General features: G+C 39.5%; 1 protein-coding gene across 1 annotated transcript in view; it reads left to right on the top strand.

Moving 5' to 3' along the window:
* The first annotated feature begins 2,830 nt into the window (after positions 1-2,830).
* The window catches only part of blvra (biliverdin reductase A), a 40,383-nt gene continuing 21,889 nt past the window's right edge, over positions 2,831-21,324 (top strand). Inside the window, exon 1 of the mRNA XM_080033828.1 lies at positions 2,831-2,944. The gene's annotated coding sequence lies outside the window, so the exon portion shown is untranslated. The remainder of the gene's footprint in view (positions 2,945-21,324) is intronic.

The following is a 21,324-nucleotide window of genomic DNA, read 5'->3' as shown; positions in this document are numbered from 1 at the left end:
AAGTATACATATTGGTACAATTTAGGATAAATTAAATAGGTTGTTGTGAATGTGTTGGAAGTTGTTCTTCAGTGGCTTATTTCAAACTTTGTTTAAATAGACTACTGTTGACTTTTCTCTGCAGCTGAATGAGTTGCCTTTCTAGCTAGAGCACTGCAGGGCTGTGAAGCGCTAACTTCCTGTTCTTATCGGCTTCAAAATAAAAGTCAACTCACGTTTGGCTAGTAACAGGCTTTTAACGTGAAGGCGCACAGGAAATGTTCTGTTTACACACGCGCTGACTTAACTGCGGTAATCTCCTTCCGGTTTACCGTTGGTGAAGTTTTTATAGGCTAGGTAGAATCGCTGCACAAGCATAGATCCCGAGGAAACATATCTTTCACCAGCCAAAGTGAAGGGTGGACTCAATAACTTACTTGCCTAAGACTACATTTACCCCCATTTGGAGTGTTAATGTAGAGCCCTCTAAGCAGTGTTGTGCATCTCTCCTCTGTGTTTCAAAGACAGCCTCTTCTCATTATCAACTAGCACTAGTGCGAATGGACTTGTATTCATCATCGCACGTGATCAATTTCAGTAGCGAATGCGATCAAAACTGTCGCACTGTACAGCCCTGGAAGAGTGTCCCTTTTCCAATGCCAGCATACCCCCGCTCTGATCTCCAGCTGTGCACATTTACTTATGATCCGGACCGTCACTTTCTGACTGAACAGCCTCATGGAAATGATATTTCACAATTGTTCATATTATAAACTAACAAAATGTGTTAAAGCAAGTTAATCGATGCTTTTAGAGTCATGGTATTAAGTTGAGACAGACTCCATGTTCTCTTCTCTTTCCAGGCGGCTGGCATTATGAGCGCTGCCCTGTGTTAGATAGTCCTCTTAATAAAGTCACTAAGGATGCCTAGACTAGGCCTATATCAAAGTTAGAACGCCAAACTTTACTCTCTCTCTCACGTCTGTGGAACAGGCTGCCTGATGGCCTGATGGCCGCAGAGTGTTGAAACCATAGATAGTTGAAACTCAAAATGATCCTGGATCCAGAGGGATCCAAAGAAGTGAATCATCTATTTCAAAGACTAAAATGAAGCAGAAAAACCCAGCCGGAGACTGTAAAAACTGCTGCCTGCTTTGAAGACCCAACGATAAGGAGTTCTGATCCATCTTATCTATGACAGCACAGAGGGCGTGGCTCTAACTGACTCTTAACAGATAACTGTCCACAAGTTGACCATGGAATGGAATGAAAGTTCATTTCCTGAGAAAATGTAGAGTGTAGACCACTGTTCTGCAGAAAGACCCTCACACAACACTGACCTAAAATTATGTTTTTAGTTGTTTCTATTTACCGTGACATAATATTACTATTTCTTTATTAACCTTCATGGTTACCACTGTAGTGTATTTCGTTATAACACATTCTAAGATTACTGATAAATCAGGAGATTGTTTAATTACATACATACTTAACTATAAGGGGAGCCTGGAGCAGCTCTCGTGGGTATATGTGTGTGCAGAGTGGATTGCTTAAGTTGAGGAAGCAAGCAGGCTGATCTGTAGATAATTTAAATTGCACACAAATTTAGGACAGTCTGGTCTGGGTTTACATGTCTCGGGGAAAAGGTGAAGGTCTAATAGCTAATGTATTGGCTAAAGGGATTGTCCTAAAGTTACTGAATCAGACTTCCTGGCCCCAAATGGCACATCACCTTCAGGTGATGATTACCCCAGATGTCCTCTGAAACCGTAGGTTGGAGTTAGTTAGGGCCCACCAATCAGGTGTTAGGAGGAGCGGAGCTTACTGACCTAAGAACCAATCAGCTCACTTAGATTTGCAGGTTAAAGGCCACCACAATTCAGGAAGAGACATGTCTTTTAGTATACAGGAACTCTTCATAGCTTTTTGTTTTATGCATGTACCTCTATTCGTTTTTTGGCTACAAACACTTTAACTTTTTATTGGCTTCGTTTTGACTGCAGGATGAGTTTTGTTGCTTGAACAAAAGAATTGTTCCTGAGACCTCCTCATCTGCCTCAACCTGTGTCTTCTTTCATCAACTCACTACCAACGCCGTATTTCTGAGTAAAGGCCGAAAATGAACTGCACCACCTTTATTTCAACAGAAATATTCCCATTGAGATTTAAAATGTCTTTTTGAAGGGATTCCTGGCTAGGAAAGCAGCATCAAAACATATACGTTTCTCATTAAACACATTTCACATTTAATAATAAAATACGGCACACACACAATAAAATCATTCCATGTAAAGCAAGTGAGTGCTCAGTAACCGGACACGTGCAGTGTGTGGTTAAAACTGGGGTATGTGATTTCTGATTGGTCAAAATTAACATGAGCGGTACACTTTGATCAATCAGAGCGAGGCTCCGATTCTTAAAAAAAAAAAAAAAAAAAAAAAAACGATTCTCTGTTCTTATTGGCTGTTGGGACTGTCAACTGTTCAAATCTCTATCCCAACTGCTATTTTCTCCCTAAATTCTCCACCCCAGCTTTAGATAGTCCTTAATCCTGCTTTGCTATTCGCCCATGGTAATGAGGGATTCCAATTTAAAGCGATCCTGTAATTTACGCATATCTTCTGTGAAAGTCTTCTGTGAAAGTCCTTATTTTAGAAGCAATATTCTTTTTTAATTACTTTTTTTTAAATAATAATCTTCTTGCTTATCTTGATTGACGAGCAAATAAGCAGCTCCGCCCTTCTCCCACTGGTAGGTCTGTCCCAACACTGCAGCATAACAAGCGCGCCTTATGTAGTGCCTTATGAAAGTGAAGCTCTCTCCTCACTGGCTGCTCAGACACTGGGTTAGATAAGCGCTAGTCTCGTGTTGTGTTGTCCCATCTCCATCAAGGTAAAAGCTCCATATGCACACTGGAATCACTGGATTAGGTTGTTGAGGTACCGGAAGAGTAAAGTGAAACCAGGTAAGGAAACACACATGTAAATTCTATCCTACTGCCAGTGACTTCTGGCGCTTTCGACTGCGGTCAAGCCAGCCGACCCATCGAAAGCGACAGTCAAGCCAGCCGACCCAAGTTTTTGCTGTACCTGTTTGTACTAGCCATTACGGTAATAGCGCCACAGAACTAGTTTCTAAATAAAAGCATAGTTTGTGCATTTGTCTGGTACATAACAGAAGACAGTAAATAAAAGCAAATACTATCAAAGGAAATGTACAGACGTTGTGATATGTACTTTCAAAATAAAAGCCCAACTAATTGACAAATGTAAGCTTATGTCCATATTCAAAATAAATGCATTTGTCTGGTAGATAACAGAAGACAGTAAATAAAAGCAAATACTATCAAAGGAAATGTACGGACGTTGTGATATGTACTTTCAAAATAAAAGCCCAACTAATTGACAAATGTAAGCTTATGTCCATATGTTTTTTAATGTATATTTAAAAGGAAACGCCTTGTTATCGCAGACTAATTCCAAATCAGGTTTATAGTACACAACCCCAAAGTGTGACCCAGTAAGTTTCAAGACCTTCTCATGTGTAGTTTCAAAATAAAAGCCCACTAGAAATTGAAAATATGAGACAAATTAGATATTATTTTGGATTCAATTTTAAAAAAAATGCCCTGTTATGCCAGAGTCATTCCACTGCAGGGTCATAGTTCACGACCCCATGAGGCCACACAAGAAGTTTCAGGACATTCTGATGTGTAGTTTCAAAATAAAAGCCCACTAGATATTGAAAATATGAGTGACATTAGATATGATTTTGGATTCAATTTTTAAAAAAATGCCCTGTTATGCCAGAGTCATTCCACTGCAGGGTCATAGTTCACGACCCCATGAGGCCACAAAAGAAGTTTCAGGACATTCTGAAGTGTACTTTCAGAATAAAAGCCCACTAGATATTGAAAATATGAGAGAAATTAGATAGGATTTTGGATTCAATTTAAAAAAAAATGCCCTGTTATGCCAGAGTCATTCCACTGCAGGGTCATAGTTCACAACCCCATGAGGTCACACAAGAAGGTTCAGGACATTCTGATGTGTAGTTTCAAAATAAAAGCCCACTAGATATTGAAAATATGAGTGACATTAGATAGGATTTTGGATTCAATTTAAAAAAAAATGCCCTGTTATGCCAGAGTCATTCCACTGCAGGGTCATAGTTCACGACCCCATGACGCCACACAAGAAGTTTCAGGACATTCTGATGTGTAGTTTCAAAATAAAAGATATTGAAAATATGAGAGAAATTAGATAGGATTTTGGATTCAATTTAAAAAAAAATGCCCTGTTATGCCAGAGTCATTCCACTGCAGCGTCATAGTTCACGACCCCATGAGGCCACACAAGAAGTTTCAGGACATTCTGATGTGTAGTTTCAAAATAAAAGCCCACTAGATATTGAAAATATGAGACAAATTAGATATGATTTTGGATTAAATTTTAAAAAAAATGTCCTGTTATGCCAGAGTCATTCCACTGCAGCGTCATAGTTCACGACCCCATGAGGCCACACAAGAAGTTTCAGGACATTCTGATGTGTAGTTTCAAAATAAAAGCCCACTAGATATTGAAAATATGAGACAAATTAGATATGATTTTGGATTCAATTTTAAAAAAAATGTCCTGTTATGCCAGAGTCATTCCACTGCAGCGTCATAGTTCACGACCCCATGACGCCACACAAGAAGTTTCAGGACATTCTGATGTGTAGTTTCAAAATAAAAGATATTGAAAATATGAGAGAAATTAGATAGGATTTTGGATTCAATTTAAAAAAAAATGCCCTGTTATGCCAGAGTCATTCCACTGCAGGGTCATAGTTCACAACCCCATGAGGTCACACAAGAAGGTTCAGGACATTCTGATGTGTAGTTTCAAAATAAAAGCCCACTAGATATTGAAAATATGAGTGACATTAGATAGGATTTTGGATTCAATTTAAAAAAAAATGCCCTGTTATGCCAGAGTCATTCCACTGCAGGGTCATAGTTCACGACCCCATGACGCCACACAAGAAGTTTCAGGACATTCTGATGTGTAGTTTCAAAATAAAAGATATTGAAAATATGAGAGAAATTAGATAGGATTTTGGATTCAATTTAAAAAAAAATGCCCTGTTATGCCAGAGTCATTCCACTGCAGCGTCATAGTTCACGACCCCATGAGGCCACACAAGAAGTTTCAGGACATTCTGATGTGTAGTTTCAAAATAAAAGCCCACTAGATATTGAAAATATGAGACAAATTAGATATGATTTTGGATTAAATTTTAAAAAAAATGTCCTGTTATGCCAGAGTCATTCCACTGCAGCGTCATAGTTCACGACCCCATGAGGCCACACAAGAAGTTTCAGGACATTCTGATGTGTAGTTTCAAAATAAAAGCCCACTAGATATTGAAAATATGAGACAAATTAGATATGATTTTGGATTCAATTTTAAAAAAAATGTCCTGTTATGCCAGAGTCATTCCACTGCAGCGTCATAGTTCACGACCCCATGACGCCACACAAGAAGTTTCAGGACATTCTGATGTGTAGTTTCAAAATAAAAGATATTGAAAATATGAGAGAAATTAGATATGATTTTGGATTCAATTTAAAAAAAAATGCCCTGTTATGCCAGAGTCATTCCACTGCAGGGTCATAGTTCATGACCCCATGAGGCCACACAAGAAGTTTCAGGACATTCTGATGTGTACTTTCAGAATAAAAGCCCACTAGATATTGAAAATATGAGACAAATTAGATATGATTTTGGATTCAATTTTAAAAAAAATGTCCTGTTATGCCAGAGTCATTCCACTGCAGCGTCATAGTTCACGACCCCATGAGGCCACACAAGAAGTTTCAGGACATTCTGATGTGTAGTTTCAAAATAAAAGCCCACTAGATATTGAAAATATGAGACAAATTAGATAGGATTTTGGATTCAATTTTAAAAAAAATGCCCTGTTATGCCAGAGTCATTCCACTGCAGGGTCATAGTTCACAACCCCATGAGGTCACACAAGAAATCTCAGGACATTCTGATGTGTACTTTCAGAATAAAAGCCCACTAGATATTGAAAATATGAGACAAATTAGATATGATTTTGGATTCAATTTTAAAAAAAATGCCCTGTTATGCCAGAGTCATTCCACTGCAGGGTCATAGTTCACGACCCCATGAGGCCACACAAGAAGTTTCAGGACATTCTGATGTGTAGTTTCAAAATAAAAGCCCACTAGATATTGAAAATATGAGTGACATTACATATGATTTTGGATTCAATTTAAAAAAAAATGCCCTGTTATGCCAGAGTCATTCCACTGCAGCGTCATAGTTCACGACCCCATGACGCCACACAAGAAGTTTCAGGACATTCTGATGTGTAGTTTCAAAATAAAAGATATTGAAAATATGAGAGAAATTAGATATGATTTTGGATTCAATTTAAAAAAAAATGCCCTGTTATGCCAGAGTCATTCCACTGCAGGGTCATAGTTCACGACCCCATGACGCCACACAAGAAGTTTCAGGACATTCTGATGTGTAGTTTCAAAATAAAAGATATTGAAAATATGAGAGAAATTAGATATGATTTTGGATTCAATTTAAAAAAAAATGCCCTGTTATGCCAGAGTCATTCCACTGCAGGGTCATAGTTCACAACCCCATGAGGTCACACAAGAAATCTCAGGACATTCTGATGTGTACTTTCAGAATAAAAGCCCACTAGATATTGAAAATATGAGAGAAATTAGATATGATTTTGGATTCAATTTAAAAAAAAATGCCCTGTTATGCCAGAGTCATTCCACTGCAGCGTCATAGTTCACGACCCCATGAGGCCACACAAGAAGTTTCAGGACATTCTGATGTGTACTTTCAAAATAAAAGCCCACTAGATATTGAAAATATGAGACAAATTAGATATGATTTTGGATTCAATTTTAAAAAAAATGCCCTGTTATGCCAGAGTCATTCCACTGCAGGGTCATAGTTCACGACCCCATGAGGCCACACAAGAAGTTTCAGGACATTCTGATGTGTAGTTTCAAAATAAAAGCCCACTAGATATTGAAAATATGAGTGACATTACATATGATTTTGGATTCAATTTAAAAAAAAATGCCCTGTTATGCCAGAGTCATTCCACTGCAGCGTCATAGTTCACGACCCCATGACGCCACACAAGAAGTTTCAGGACATTCTGATGTGTAGTTTCAAAATAAAAGATATTGAAAATATGAGAGAAATTAGATATGATTTTGGATTCAATTTAAAAAAAAATGCCCTGTTATGCCAGAGTCATTCCACTGCAGGGTCATAGTTCACGACCCCATGACGCCACACAAGAAGTTTCAGGACATTCTGATGTGTAGTTTCAAAATAAAAGATATTGAAAATATGAGAGAAATTAGATATGATTTTGGATTCAATTTAAAAAAAAATGCCCTGTTATGCCAGAGTCATTCCACTGCAGGGTCATAGTTCACAACCCCATGAGGCCACACAAGAAGTTTCAGGACATTCTGATGTGTACTTTCAGAATAAAAGCCCACTAGATATTGAAAATATGAGAGAAATTAGATATGATTTTGGATTCAATTTAAAAAAAAATGCCCTGTTATGCCAGAGTCATTCCACTGCAGCGTCATAGTTCACGACCCCATGAGGCCACACAAGAAGTTTCAGGACATTCTGATGTGTACTTTCAGAATAAAAGCCCACTAGATATTGAAAATATGAGACAAATTAGATATGATTTTGGATTCAATTTTAAAAAAAATGCCCTGTTATGCCAGAGTCATTCCACTGCAGGGTCATAGTTCACGACCCCATGAGGCCACACAAGAAGTTTCAGGACATTCTGATGTGTAGTTTCAAAATAAAAGCCCACTAGATATTGAAAATATGAGTGACATTACATATGATTTTGGATTCAATTTAAAAAAAAATGCCCTGTTATGCCAGAGTCATTCCACTGCAGCGTCATAGTTCACGACCCCATGACGCCACACAAGAAGTTTCAGGACATTCTGATGTGTAGTTTCAAAATAAAAGATATTGAAAATATGAGAGAAATTAGATATGATTTTGGATTCAATTTAAAAAAAAATGCCCTGTTATGCCAGAGTCATTCCACTGCAGGGTCATAGTTCACGACCCCATGACGCCACACAAGAAGTTTCAGGACATTCTGATGTGTAGTTTCAAAATAAAAGATATTGAAAATATGAGAGAAATTAGATATGATTTTGGATTCAATTTAAAAAAAAATGCCCTGTTATGCCAGAGTCATTCCACTGCAGGGTCATAGTTCACAACCCCATGAGGTCACACAAGAAATCTCAGGACATTCTGATGTGTACTTTCAGAATAAAAGCCCACTAGATATTGAAAATATGAGAGAAATTAGATATGATTTTGGATTCAATTTAAAAAAAAATGCCCTGTTATGCCAGAGTCATTCCACTGCAGCGTCATAGTTCACGACCCCATGAGGCCACACAAGAAGTTTCAGGACATTCTGATGTGTAGTTTCAAAATAAAAGATATTGAAAATATGAGAGAAATTAGATATGATTTTGGATTCAATTTAAAAAAAAATGCCCTGTTATGCCAGAGTCATTCCACTGCAGGGTCATAGTTCACAACCCCATGAGGTCACACAAGAAATCTCAGGACATTCTGATGTGTACTTTCAGAATAAAAGCCCACTAGATATTGAAAATATGAGACAAATTAGATATGATTTTGGATTCAATTTAAAAAAAAATGCCCTGTTATGCCAGAGTCATTCCACTGCAGGGTCATAGTTCACGACCCCATGAGGCCACACAAGAAGTTTCAGGACATTCTGATGTGTAGTTTCAAAATAAAAGCCCACTAGATATTGAAAATATGAGTGACATTACATATGATTTTGGATTCAATTTTAAAAAAAATGCCCTGTTATGCCAGAGTCATTCCACTGCAGGGTCATAGTTCACGACCCCATGAGGCCACAAAAGAAGTTTCAGGACATTCTGAAGTGTACTTTCAGAATAAAAGCCCACTAGATATTGAAATCCAAAATAATATCTAATTTGTCTCATATTTTCAATATCTAGTGGGCTTTTATTCTGAAAGTACACATCAGAATGTCCTGAACCTTCTTGTGTGGCCTCATGGGGTCGTGAACTATGACCCTGCAGTGGAATGACTCTGGCATAACAGGACATTTTTTTTAAAATTGAATCCAAAATCATATCTAATTTGTCTCATATTTTCAATATCTAGTGGGCTTTTATTCTGAAAGTACACATCAGAATGTCCTGAACCTTCTTGTGTGACCTCATGGGGTTGTGAACTATGACCCTGCAGTGGAATGACTCTGGCATAACAGGGCATTTTTTTTTAAATTGAATCCAAAATCCTATCTAATTTGTCTCATATTTTCAATATCTTTTATTTTGAAACTACACATCAGAATGTCCTAAAACTTCTTGTGTGGCCTCATGGGGTCGTGAACTATGACCCTGCAGTGGAATGACTCTGGCATAACAGGGCATTTTTTTTTAAATTGAATCCAAAATCCTATCTAATTTCTCTCATATTTTCAATATCTAGTGGGCTTTTATTCTGAAAGTACACTTCAGAATGTCCTGAAACTTCTTTTGTGGCCTCATGGGGTCGTGAACTATGACCCTGCAGTGGAATGACTCTGGCATAACAGGGCATTTTTTTAAAAATTGAATCCAAAATCATATCTAATGTCACTCATATTTTCAATATCTAGTGGGCTTTTATTTTGAAACTACACATCAGAATGTCCTGAAACTTCTTGTGTGGCCTCATGGGGTCGTGAACTATGACGCTGCAGTGGAATGACTCTGGCATAACAGGGCATTTTTTTTTAAATTGAATCCAAAATCCTATCTAATTTCTCTCATATTTTCAATATCTTTTATTTTGAAACTACACATCAGAATGTCCTGAAACTTCTTGTGTGGCGTCATGGGGTCGTGAACTATGACCCTGCAGTGGAATGACTCTGGCATAACAGGGCATTTTTTTTTAAATTGAATCCAAAATCCTATCTAATGTCACTCATATTTTCAATATCTAGTGGGCTTTTATTTTGAAACTACACATCAGAATGTCCTGAACCTTCTTGTGTGACCTCATGGGGTTGTGAACTATGACCCTGCAGTGGAATGACTCTGGCATAACAGGGCATTTTTTTTTAAATTGAATCCAAAATCCTATCTAATTTCTCTCATATTTTCAATATCTAGTGGGCTTTTATTCTGAAAGTACACTTCAGAATGTCCTGAAACTTCTTTTGTGGCCTCATGGGGTCGTGAACTATGACCCTGCAGTGGAATGACTCTGGCATAACAGGGCATTTTTTTAAAAATTGAATCCAAAATCATATCTAATGTCACTCATATTTTCAATATCTAGTGGGCTTTTATTTTGAAACTACACATCAGAATGTCCTGAAACTTCTTGTGTGGCCTCATGGGGTCGTGAACTATGACCCTGCAGTGGAATGACTCTGGCATAACAGGGCATTTTTTTTAAAATTGAATCCAAAATAATATCTAATTTGTCTCATATTTTCAATTTCTAGTGGGCTTTTATTTTGAAACTACACATGAGAAGGTCTTGAAACTTACTGGGTCACACTTTGGGGTTGTGTACTATAAACCTGATTTGGAATTAGTCTGCGATAACAAGGCGTTTCCTTTTAAATATACATTAAAAAACATATGGACATAAGCTTACATTTGTCAATTAGTTGGGCTTTTATTTTGAAAGTACATATCACAACGTCCGTACATTTCCTTTGATAGTATTTGCTTTTATTTACTGTCTTCTGTTATCTACCAGACAAATGCATTTATTTTGAATATGGACATAAGCTTACATTTGTCAATTAGTTGGGCTTTTATTTTGAAAGTACATATCACAACGTCTGTACATTTCCTTTGATAGTATTTGCTTTTATTTACTGTCTTCTGTTATGTACCAGACAAATGCACAAACTATGCTTTTATTTTGAAACTAGTTCTGTGGCGCTATTACCGTAATGGCTAGTACAAACAGGTACAGCAAAAACTTGGGTCGGCTGGCTTGACTGTCGCTTTCGATGGGTCGGCTGGCTTGACCGCAGTCGCTTTCGTCCTACTGAATGTCAATGGAGCACAGCTGTCCCCATTCATTGCAGCGCAGCTCTTCTCTTTTTCAATGGACTGCGCTGTTAGTTGTTCTGCTTAGAGTTACACACAGCAGTACAGTAGCATTTTATTCAGACGAATGTTAAACACAGCTAGGCTTGCCTGGGGCAAAACAACCCTATAGGAATATGTGTATTTCACATAGGCTAGTAGTTAAAGGCGTATCACAGAAGTGAAACATTTCTAAGTTATATTCTCATAACTAAAGAAAATGTGATCCCTGGCTGGAACACAGTGTGAAGTTGTTATTGTTTACAGCAGCAGGGCCCACAGTCTTGTTAACAAACATATTCTATTCTCACGTTTGGTTCCAGGTGCCTCAAAATTATTATTATTTATGATGATAGAATTAGTCAATACTAAAAATTACATAAAGAGAAAATATGTTTGTAAACTAACTGCAGGCTCTGTGAATGTAAACAAATCCCCCTCCTCTGAAACTGCACAGTGACCCTTTAAGCAAACGGCCTACTGTACAAACAAGCTCAGAGACATAATTGTAAATATGTAAATGCCATTCTTTCCGATTTCTTATGAGGAACTTGCTGCAATATGAAAACAATTATGATACACTTTCATTGTCATTGATTCCACGTGACGGTCAGGGATGCAAACTGTCCAAGCTGCTGAAGATACTTCTCCAAGTTCCAGTTGACTTTCCTTCTTGTCCTGCTCCTTCCTTTAGTTTGACTTTGTTTTCAAGACTCCTGAGAGAGCTGGTTTGGTGTTTTGTCCTCTTCTCCGTCCCTCAGCAAAAAAATGTCTCTCTATTTTTGGACAAAAAGACACAAAACATTTGCCAGTTTCTGTTTAGGAAGTTCAATTTTATTTTGCTGTTGTCATGTTCATGGTTTTTATTGGTATGAGCCAGCTATGGTTTGTATACTGTATATATATATATTTTTTTCTTTTTATTGAACCTTTATTTCTGCAGGTAATCTCATTGAGACACAGAGTGTCATCCTCAAGAGAGACCTGTTAGACAACAAACAGTACCACACACAGTTACAGACAGACAGGACATTAAGTACAAAGCCAATTAATTATGTGAAACATTCTAAAATACCTCAGGTTGATAGTACAAACGCCCACAGATGATCTTTCCAGATTTTTCAAACTGAGTTAAAAATTTGGTTCAAAGATATGCTAGCTCCTAGACTGTATAATATGGACAAATATGTGAGGACCGGTCAGGACATCTCCTTGGGCAGCCTGTGAAGAGTGCACACTGCAGTTAAGAGAGTCAGGCAGATACTCTATGACTTCTCTGCTTTTCTTTCTAATTTGTTTCCAATTAAGAAACACGTTATTGTTCCACTAATATTGTAAATAAATGAATTCAATTTGACAATAAATCCTCTGTGGTACAAGGGCAAATAAGGAATACTGGGGATTATATCACTGATGATGACATCTTTAGAAATAAGAATCCTTTTAATCCAATCATTAAAAGAGTGTATCATGACAGATCACCAATGATCCTATACTCCTCTAACATGGCATAGACATCTAGGATAAGAGAAGAGTTTCTCTCAAATATTGATTGATTCAATTTATTTCAGACATATCAAAATTACAAAAGAAAATGAAAAGCATGAAAATACAAAAAATTATGTTCAAATGATTTCACAAAAAAATAAAAAATAAACAAATTAAATATTGAATTGATGTGCCTGAAAAGGAAGAAGTATAAACTTATTTAATCCTACCCCTTTTCCACCGCTCAATAATTCATATTTGTTATATTAGCTTCCTGTGTTCCCTATAATCTCTTATGCAATCAATACAATTTGTTATACTATATTTGATATTTACAATCCATACAAATATACAGCTTGGCATACTATAATTGTTTTATATTATTTATACAATCCATACATCTATATCTATTATACATTTATACAACCACATTATTAAAATTAAACCATTTATGATTGTCCCTGTTAATAAAATGATCATGTTATTGTATCATTGCAAACCCATGAAACATTAATTTGAACACTTTGCAGGAATCACCCTAAAATCAAAAAACTGCTGAGAATTCTCAGGAGTAATACATTTGGAGGAAAGGAAACCCTCACAGACTCTCAAGTGGTGGATTCAGCATGACCACTTACACCTGACTTTCCTCCTCTGCATCACCAGAAACTGAGGATTCATTAGAGAACTCTTCTGACGGAACCCCATCTATCTCCAGGCGTCCCACCCAATCAAGAAATTCTTCATGCTCATAGTAAGGGACAGCGTCAGGTCTCTGGTAGTATGGCACTCTCTCTGGATTAGGCCTCACATTGATAATCGACTGTGGTGCCTGGATAACAGTGCCAACTGTCTTTCTTAAACACAGCTTAACCATAGCTACCAAACAAGTAACCAGAAGAATGAAAAGGAGGCCACCCACACTCAACACTGTAACAAACTTCACCAGACCTGATCCCCATGGCCCGAAAAGTTGTGAGAGGTCACCTAAAGCAAACCCATGAGTGTTAATCAACTCTTTCAGGCCATGTGCTGTTTCGTGGGCCATGTCCGTCACTTCATTGGTTGCGTCTGAAACAAAAGAGCAGCAATCTGTGCCAATTATCTTACATAATTGGCACAGATTGACATGAACCTCCTTGAGAAGCGAGCAAAAGGTCAAGACCCATACGGTTCTGTAAGGCTACAGTCTTAACCTGCTGTAATTCCGTATGCTCAGCCAACATAGCCCTGGTGGAGACATTGAGGTGGTTTTCGAGGACCTTGGACAGTGATGCGAGTTCCTGCTGAGATAAGTAAACACCATAACTGGGGAAGACAAGGCTTGCTATCATGGACGTCGATTTGGCTAAACAAGTGGGGGGGACAAACAGGCATTCTGGAGTGCATTTTCAAAAGTGGGGGGGACAATGAGGAAACATCTTTTTTTCTCTTTAATGCAGGTAATGAACGGTTCTGAAAGACGGCATACCCGCTCACTAATGAATAAAATTTATACAAAACACTGATGTCTGACACATTTGATGAAAAAAGCATTTTCAAAAAGCAGCGGACATATGAGCCACTAGCTGCTCCCCGTAGCCCAACCAAACATGACGTAAACAAAAGGAGCTTGGGAAGGTAGTTCCGACTGAGCAATCTGATTGGTCGAAGGCATTTTGACCGTGCTCAAATCGAGCCGAAGCACGGCTGGACTGTCGCACAACAATATTACTCCGCCTTGGTCTCCATGGCAACCTAGTTAGTAGCATAGCCATGATCAGCTTCAATTACTTCTTGATAAACAACATCGTCAGTATCCATGTGCCGCGACACAAGCTGCTGTTAGTGTCCGCTACATTTACAGTCATTAGTGGGCATAGAGGATGGTAATCCCTACAGTTTACACTTCACAACGGGACACTTAAAGCCACTCGCCGTTGTCTCTCTGCTGCTGATTGAAATGCATCAGTCTTCTCTGGTGTGCAAACTAGCGGAGACTTCGGAGCATGTTCACTGTTTTGTCGTTGGTATCCACTGCTGTTGTGCTATTTAAAAAAAGTTTACGGTCTAAGCCTACTAGTGCCGCTTCTACGCTTATCTGTTTAGGTTTAAACAGAGAGAAGGCGAAAAAGAGAGGCGAGAGGCTCACACCATGAGCCGACAGTTCTCAATTCATAACACGCATCCATCCAATCTACATCAGGCAGACCAAAACTCAAGCACTTCACACCTCGCTACTGCACCAGCAAATCTTCAAAAATAAATGTTAGGCGTTATCCATGGCCTTACCTTAATGTGGCAGTGGTCTGCAGATGCATCCCGTGGTGTAGCAGGCAGCCTACCACATCCATTTAGTATTGGCAATATAATATTATACTCATTGTCCAAGCCAGGCTGGCAGCTCTCATTCAAAAACAATCCTCAACTACGGTGTCCCAGAGGAGGTGCGGGCGCAACGAGTCACGCTATTAAAAATTACTAGCGCTAATAAAAAAATAAAGATAATTCTGCATCATGTCAAAAAGGAGTGGGCCTGATATCAGATGTTTTTTTAAAGCCAAGCAGACATACACAGTAAGTGTCGGTATTGTATGAGCTAGATGAATAATATAATAACATCCTATAACGTTAGTTATCATGACTATGGTTTTTAGCCAGCTAGCAATTAGCCGCTGCCAGCGGCACACTGTTGGCTGGCAGTATTCCTCCCTCGTGCTTGGTACGGGGGATGGTGCAGGTTAAGGTTATGTCCGATGATTTTAGCAATAGCTCCCGTTAGCATGACTCATAACTCACACGGTACTTATTATACATCGACCCAATCAAGCCATCTCTCAACGGCACCACTATATCTATTAATCATACATGGGTTTCAGAGCGTAGTCCGAGATTCCTGCCTATACCAACTCATTACAGAATAAAACAAAAGGGAAACGTCCCTGTATAAAGCACAGTAGCAGCGCTGAGGAGCACATTATGCACTTCTGTAGTTCTTCTGTTCAAAGGTTATAACGTCACCTAGTGGCGCTACATCTATTCTAGAGAGAGAGAGAGAGAGAGAGAGACCTTGACGCTGTGTTTTAATACGGCTGGACGCACTCCATGTCCGGCTTAAAAAGTGGGGGGGACAAAATGAGTCTTGACGAAAAGTGGGGGGTACATGTACCCCCCATCCCCCCCGTAATCGACGTCTATGCTTGCTATGTGTTGAGTCTGCGAAAGCTCTCTTCTGTCTCTGTGTAAGGGGGAGTATAATGCAGCTATCTCATCTGATTCTACCTGTCTGATCAAAGGAACCAAATAGGCTAGGTAACAAGTGCCACGAGAATAATCATAAGGCACACAGCGGTAGGCTTTGTCTCCACATACCATGTATACTCTCTCCGGCAGTGCTGACTGTCGCAGACTCACTTCTACTACAGTTCTACAGCTACTTTTACCTAGCTCCTAACTTTGCCTGTTCCATGGAAGCACAAAGAAACATTAATAAGCTTGTGAACTGAGAGTGGGGGCAGGTAGACTGAACAATCACGCAGGGGAGTCTGCATGTTTTGTGCAGGCTGAGTACAATCATGCACTCTGACACTCACTGACCCTACAGAATAAGTGCCGAACCATGGCTGTAAATAAACTATAGCTTCGACGATAGCAGCGGCGGCATTGGGACACAATTCAGCTTAACACAAGTAGTGTTAGTAGTAGAACAATTAGTTTGAGAAAGTGTTAGTTGAATTTTGGGTAACACTTTATAATAACTATCCGTTGTAACTTGTTAATAGATCATTAGTAAACTCTTAATTGATGATTATTAATGCTTTGTTAAGTGTTTGTTAGCAGTTTGTTAAGGATTTATAACAATGGTAGATAGTTAATAGCTTAATAATTGAATCAGTTCATCTGGGAGGTAATCCGAGATTAACTGATCACGTCACGTTCAAGTCCATGGCATACACAGTGTGTATTGAGTTTATTTAAAAATATTTGAAAATGGGGCTGCCCTCACTTGCCCATGCACTGTGTATAGTCTATAGCCTATTTCAGCCTCGTCGGTATCTCGGATTACCTCCCAGATGAACTGATTCAATTATTAAGCTATTAACTATCTACCATTGTTATAAATCCTTAACAAACTGCTAACAAACACTTAACAAATCATTAATAATCATTAATTAAGAGTTTACTAATGATCTATTAACGAGTTACAACGGATAGTTATTATAAAGTGTTACCGAATTTTGTATTGGAATCCCACATTAGTGTACATTTGCAGGTGTACAATACGCAACAAGGTGGTGTAATTAAAACCTGAGGGGAGACTTTGTTCATTCACAGTTTTGACCACCATCTGAGCAATGCTGTCATATTGAGCAGATTTCATTAAGTTACCTGGGTAGGTTGGAGTGTAACAATCATCTGCATCATCATTGAACCTAGAAGCAATGTCATTCCAATTATACAGGTCATAATCAACTTTGTTGAACGGAATAGGGCTAACTATTGGAGAGTGAATGGATTATGGGATATTTTGACACAGCCAGCAATTACTTAAATTACGATCACGTGCATATTCAACCATTAGACCAATTGCAGAGTTGCCTTTTGTTACACTCAGATTTTCTACGGCTCTATTTGCCCTCCTTTTGGTGCGGACTTCTCTGTTTTGACTTATACCTGCAGTGTTGCCTTTGGGTAGCATGAAAGGATCAGAAATGTTCTCCCGTTTTGTCTGCATTGCCATTTTAGGCTTCACCAGGTCTCTGTCAGGACCCTTAGGGCCCCCCCTTGTCTGTAAGTCTTATCTACAACCTGTGTGTGTGAGCTTACATCGTTGCTGAGCACGGTTGTGCTCGTTGGTTGATCCTGATGCTTTGGATCATTTAGCACCATTATGTGATTAGCTCCCTCCCCGGCACCGTGGTTAGATCCTTTACTGCTGCTCCCAGCAATACCACTGCCAGCTAGGAGGAGCAAGCAGAGTAGCCATTTTGCACCTCCACTTCCTGAGTTGAGGGAGCCCGTATGCACCGGGTGGCATGAATCCATTCTGCTCTGCCCTCAACCCTTAGGGCTGTCCTTGTAGTGAGCAGCACTTGATATGGGCCGCTCCACCTGGGAGACAAAGAGACCTTTTGCAATGTTTTAATCAATACATAGTCGCCCACCTGAAACTCCCGGTGCCCTATGAGGGCACCGGGAGTCTTTCAGAGACTTGCAAATGATACTTTCTCAAAATGACAGTTAGTGCTTTTACATAATCTAACATGTATTCCTCAGTCCAGAGCAGAGTAGTTATATGAGGTGTCAAAGGTGGGCTTATCCCTGTGGACATGGGCCTCCCCATAAGAACTTCATGAGGACTTAGTCCTGTAGTAGCACTTGGTGTACTACGAATGGCGTATAATACAATAGGTAATGCATCTGGCCATTTTAGCCCTGTTGTCATCATTGTTTTGGTCAGTTTTTCTTTGATTGTGGAGTTCATCCTTTCAACCTGCCTTGATCTCTGTGGGTGGTATGGTACATGCAACTGCCACTCAAAACCTAAGATGGCTGAAAGGCTCTGAGTGATTTTAGCTACAAAAGCTTGAGGTACCCCAAACCTGGGGATCACCTTGTTTAACAAACACTTAACAACTGTCCTTGCATCCTCTCTCCTTGTAGCGTATGCCTGCACCCATTTGGTGAACTGGCATACGATCACAAGTAAATATTTGAATCCCTGACAAGGGGGAACATGTACAAAATCAATTTGTAAGTTTACAAACGGCCCTGTTGGGGGCACCAGGTGGTTTGTGATACCTGTGTGCATCCTTGTGCAAACCATTGTGACCGGATTATCTCATTCATCCCTCCTTTTCCTACATGTGTCGGACCATGTGCCACCTGTGCTAAAACATGGAGAAGAGACCGAGGACAAAGCGGACGCCCGTCTGGGTGGAGCCACAAGCAAGACTCCGGATCACGTTTACAACCCTTTCGTAACCAAAGTTCTTTCTCCCTAACATCGGCCAGGAGTTGCATCTCCATGACGTCATCACAGGAAGGAAGAGAAATAAGATCAGTGGGCTGTGTGTTTGTGCATTGGAGCACCATTGGTGGGGAGGAAAGCGTAGCTTGTTTGGCTGCTTTGTCAGCCCGTGCATTTCCTCTTGAAACAGAATCAGTACCATTCGTATGTGCAGCACATTTAATAATAGCTAACTGAGAGGGGAGCAAAATGGCCTCTAATAATTCAACTACTAATTTGTGATGTTGGATAGGTTTACCAGCGGATGTGAGAAAGCCTCTCAACTTCCATAATTGGCCGTAATCGTGAGCTACCCCAAAACTGTACCGACTATCCGTGTAGATATTTGCTATCTTGCCTTTTGCTATCATACATGCTCTAATGAGTGCATGTAGCTCTGCCGCTTGAGCAGTGTTAATTTTGTAGACTAAGACTATGATGAAAAATATTCGTCAACAAACCTTTTTCACGCACGAAAACTAAATAAAAACGAAATAAAAAGGCAGATATGATGACGAAGACTGAGACGAATATAACTGACACTATAGTCTACGAATAGGAACGAGACGAAACTGTTAGGGTGGGACGAATGGAGAAGAGATCCAACCAGAACTACTCTTTTTGTGGGACAAGTTGGGAAGAAATCCAATCAGTGCAAAGCAGCGAATACAACCATGTGTCAGTGAAAATCGACAGGAGAACTGTGAGCGGGTGGAGTGAGCCGACGTGCAGAAAAACTCTGCGGTTTGATAGACAAAATGATAGTCAGGGATATCCTGCCCGTTAACGTTGTCTAGGGGAACGGCTAAGTTCCGCGATCTGTTTGTAGTAGGCTATGTCTCGAGCTTGAATACACAGAGCCAGGTCCCCAAACTGACTGCGAAACTATATAGAATGTGAAACTGCCGCCTCCCTAGTTTCTGTTTTCACCCGAGTAAGTTACAATCAACTCCGACGCATGGACAGCGTTCAATTAAAACCTCTAATTTTATTATCAAAAAGGCTTTGATGCAAAAGAAGTCCGAACACACACAGCGGCTGCAGTGTTGCTTAAAGGAAAGCGCAGTTACTCAATTTTATCAGCACGTAACTGCATGCTGCTGCTGCTGCCCAGGGGCGGCCTTAACGATCTCGGGCCCGTTTCAAGACCTAGTGTGGGGCCCCCCACTTATTTTCTATTTTTTATAAATAATGCTTGTGCATGCTCCCCGCAAAAAGAAAAAAGATTGTGGAATCCAGTTGGTTCATAGACGGAAAATGAGATAATGGGCCCCCGGGCAAAGGCTCTTAAAGCCCCCCTCCCCCCTATCCAGTCAGGTACACTGATTGTATGTGAGATTATTAAGAATGAAATAGAATACATGTTTTGTATTACAACCATTAGATCTGTGTCTGTATTGCATATTCAAACCTTAATACCATTCAATGAAGAAGAACACTTAGTCGACGAAGTCCGCTGTAAATTTAGTCAACTAAAATCTGCTTATATTTAGTAGACTAAGACTAGACTAAGACTAAAAGATTTCAGATGACTAGAATAGGACTAAGACTAAATGGTGTGATATTCAAAAGACTAAGACTAAATCAGAATTTGCTGCCAAAATTAACACTGCGCTTGAGCGGAGGTACCATGGGGGAGAGCCTGTGCTTCTAAGATTTCCCAGTCATTCACTACTGCATAACCGGCCAGCTGTACTGTGTCATTTCATTTTCATTTAACTTTTATTTATCCTCGAGAGACCAATTGAGGGGTGACCCTCATTTTCAATGACGTCGAGTTCAAACAAATTCAAAGGAAAAACAACAATACATAAACAATATTCAACGCAAATACATCAAATACATAACAACAGGTGAAGAGAAAAACAATTGAAACATTTACACAGTGGTGTAGATTAAGTGGTAGCAATTAAAATTAAATGGGTGAAAGTACAATATAGCCTAATTAAAACAGTTACAGGTAGAGTTTGGCAGATTTAAAATAGTTTGTTTAAATTGGTTAAAGGATGTGAAGTTATTTAGTTTAATTTGTTGCTGTAAGTTGTTCCAGGAGTCAGGGGCACTGAAGCTAAAAGCTGTCTTTCCCAGCTCAGACCGGGCTTGTGGGACCTAAAGCATAAGCATGTCAGTGGAGCGGGTCTGATAAAGAGGGCCTACAGGAGGATCCATCTGTGTATAAGTTCATATCAGCATTCAATTGGTGTTTGCAATAAGTCTGGCCTTGGGGATGAACATGTGTCAATAACATCAGTGCAATCATGATCATCTTCAGCATCACTCAGAGGGAGGAGAGTGGCTGGATTAATGGGAGGAGATCGTTTTAGTGATATGTGTGGGCTGGACAGAATTATAGCCTCATACCCTGAGCGACGGGCTGCCGTCATGTGTTGTGTAGCTGATATGTTTAGAATGTGTAAAACAGAATGAGGCACATGCACTACACAGTCGTGAGAGAGAACAATAGGAGCGGATTTGTCAATCAAAATGGCAACAGCCGCAACAGACCTCAAACAGCCTGGCATACCAAGGATTATAGGTGAAAGTCTTGACGAATAATATGCAACTGGACGGTAGAGTGACCCATGCTTTTGCACCAGGATGCCCGTTGCGAACCCATTCGCCTCGTTCACATACAGATGGAAAGGCAGATGATAGT

This window comes from Ammodytes marinus, assembly GCF_949987685.1.
Source record: "Ammodytes marinus genome assembly, chromosome: 9".
Taxonomy (NCBI): Eukaryota; Metazoa; Chordata; class Actinopteri; order Uranoscopiformes; family Ammodytidae; genus Ammodytes; species Ammodytes marinus.
The sequence above is the reverse complement of the archived record's forward strand: the minus strand, read 5'-3'. Positions and strand labels throughout refer to the sequence as shown.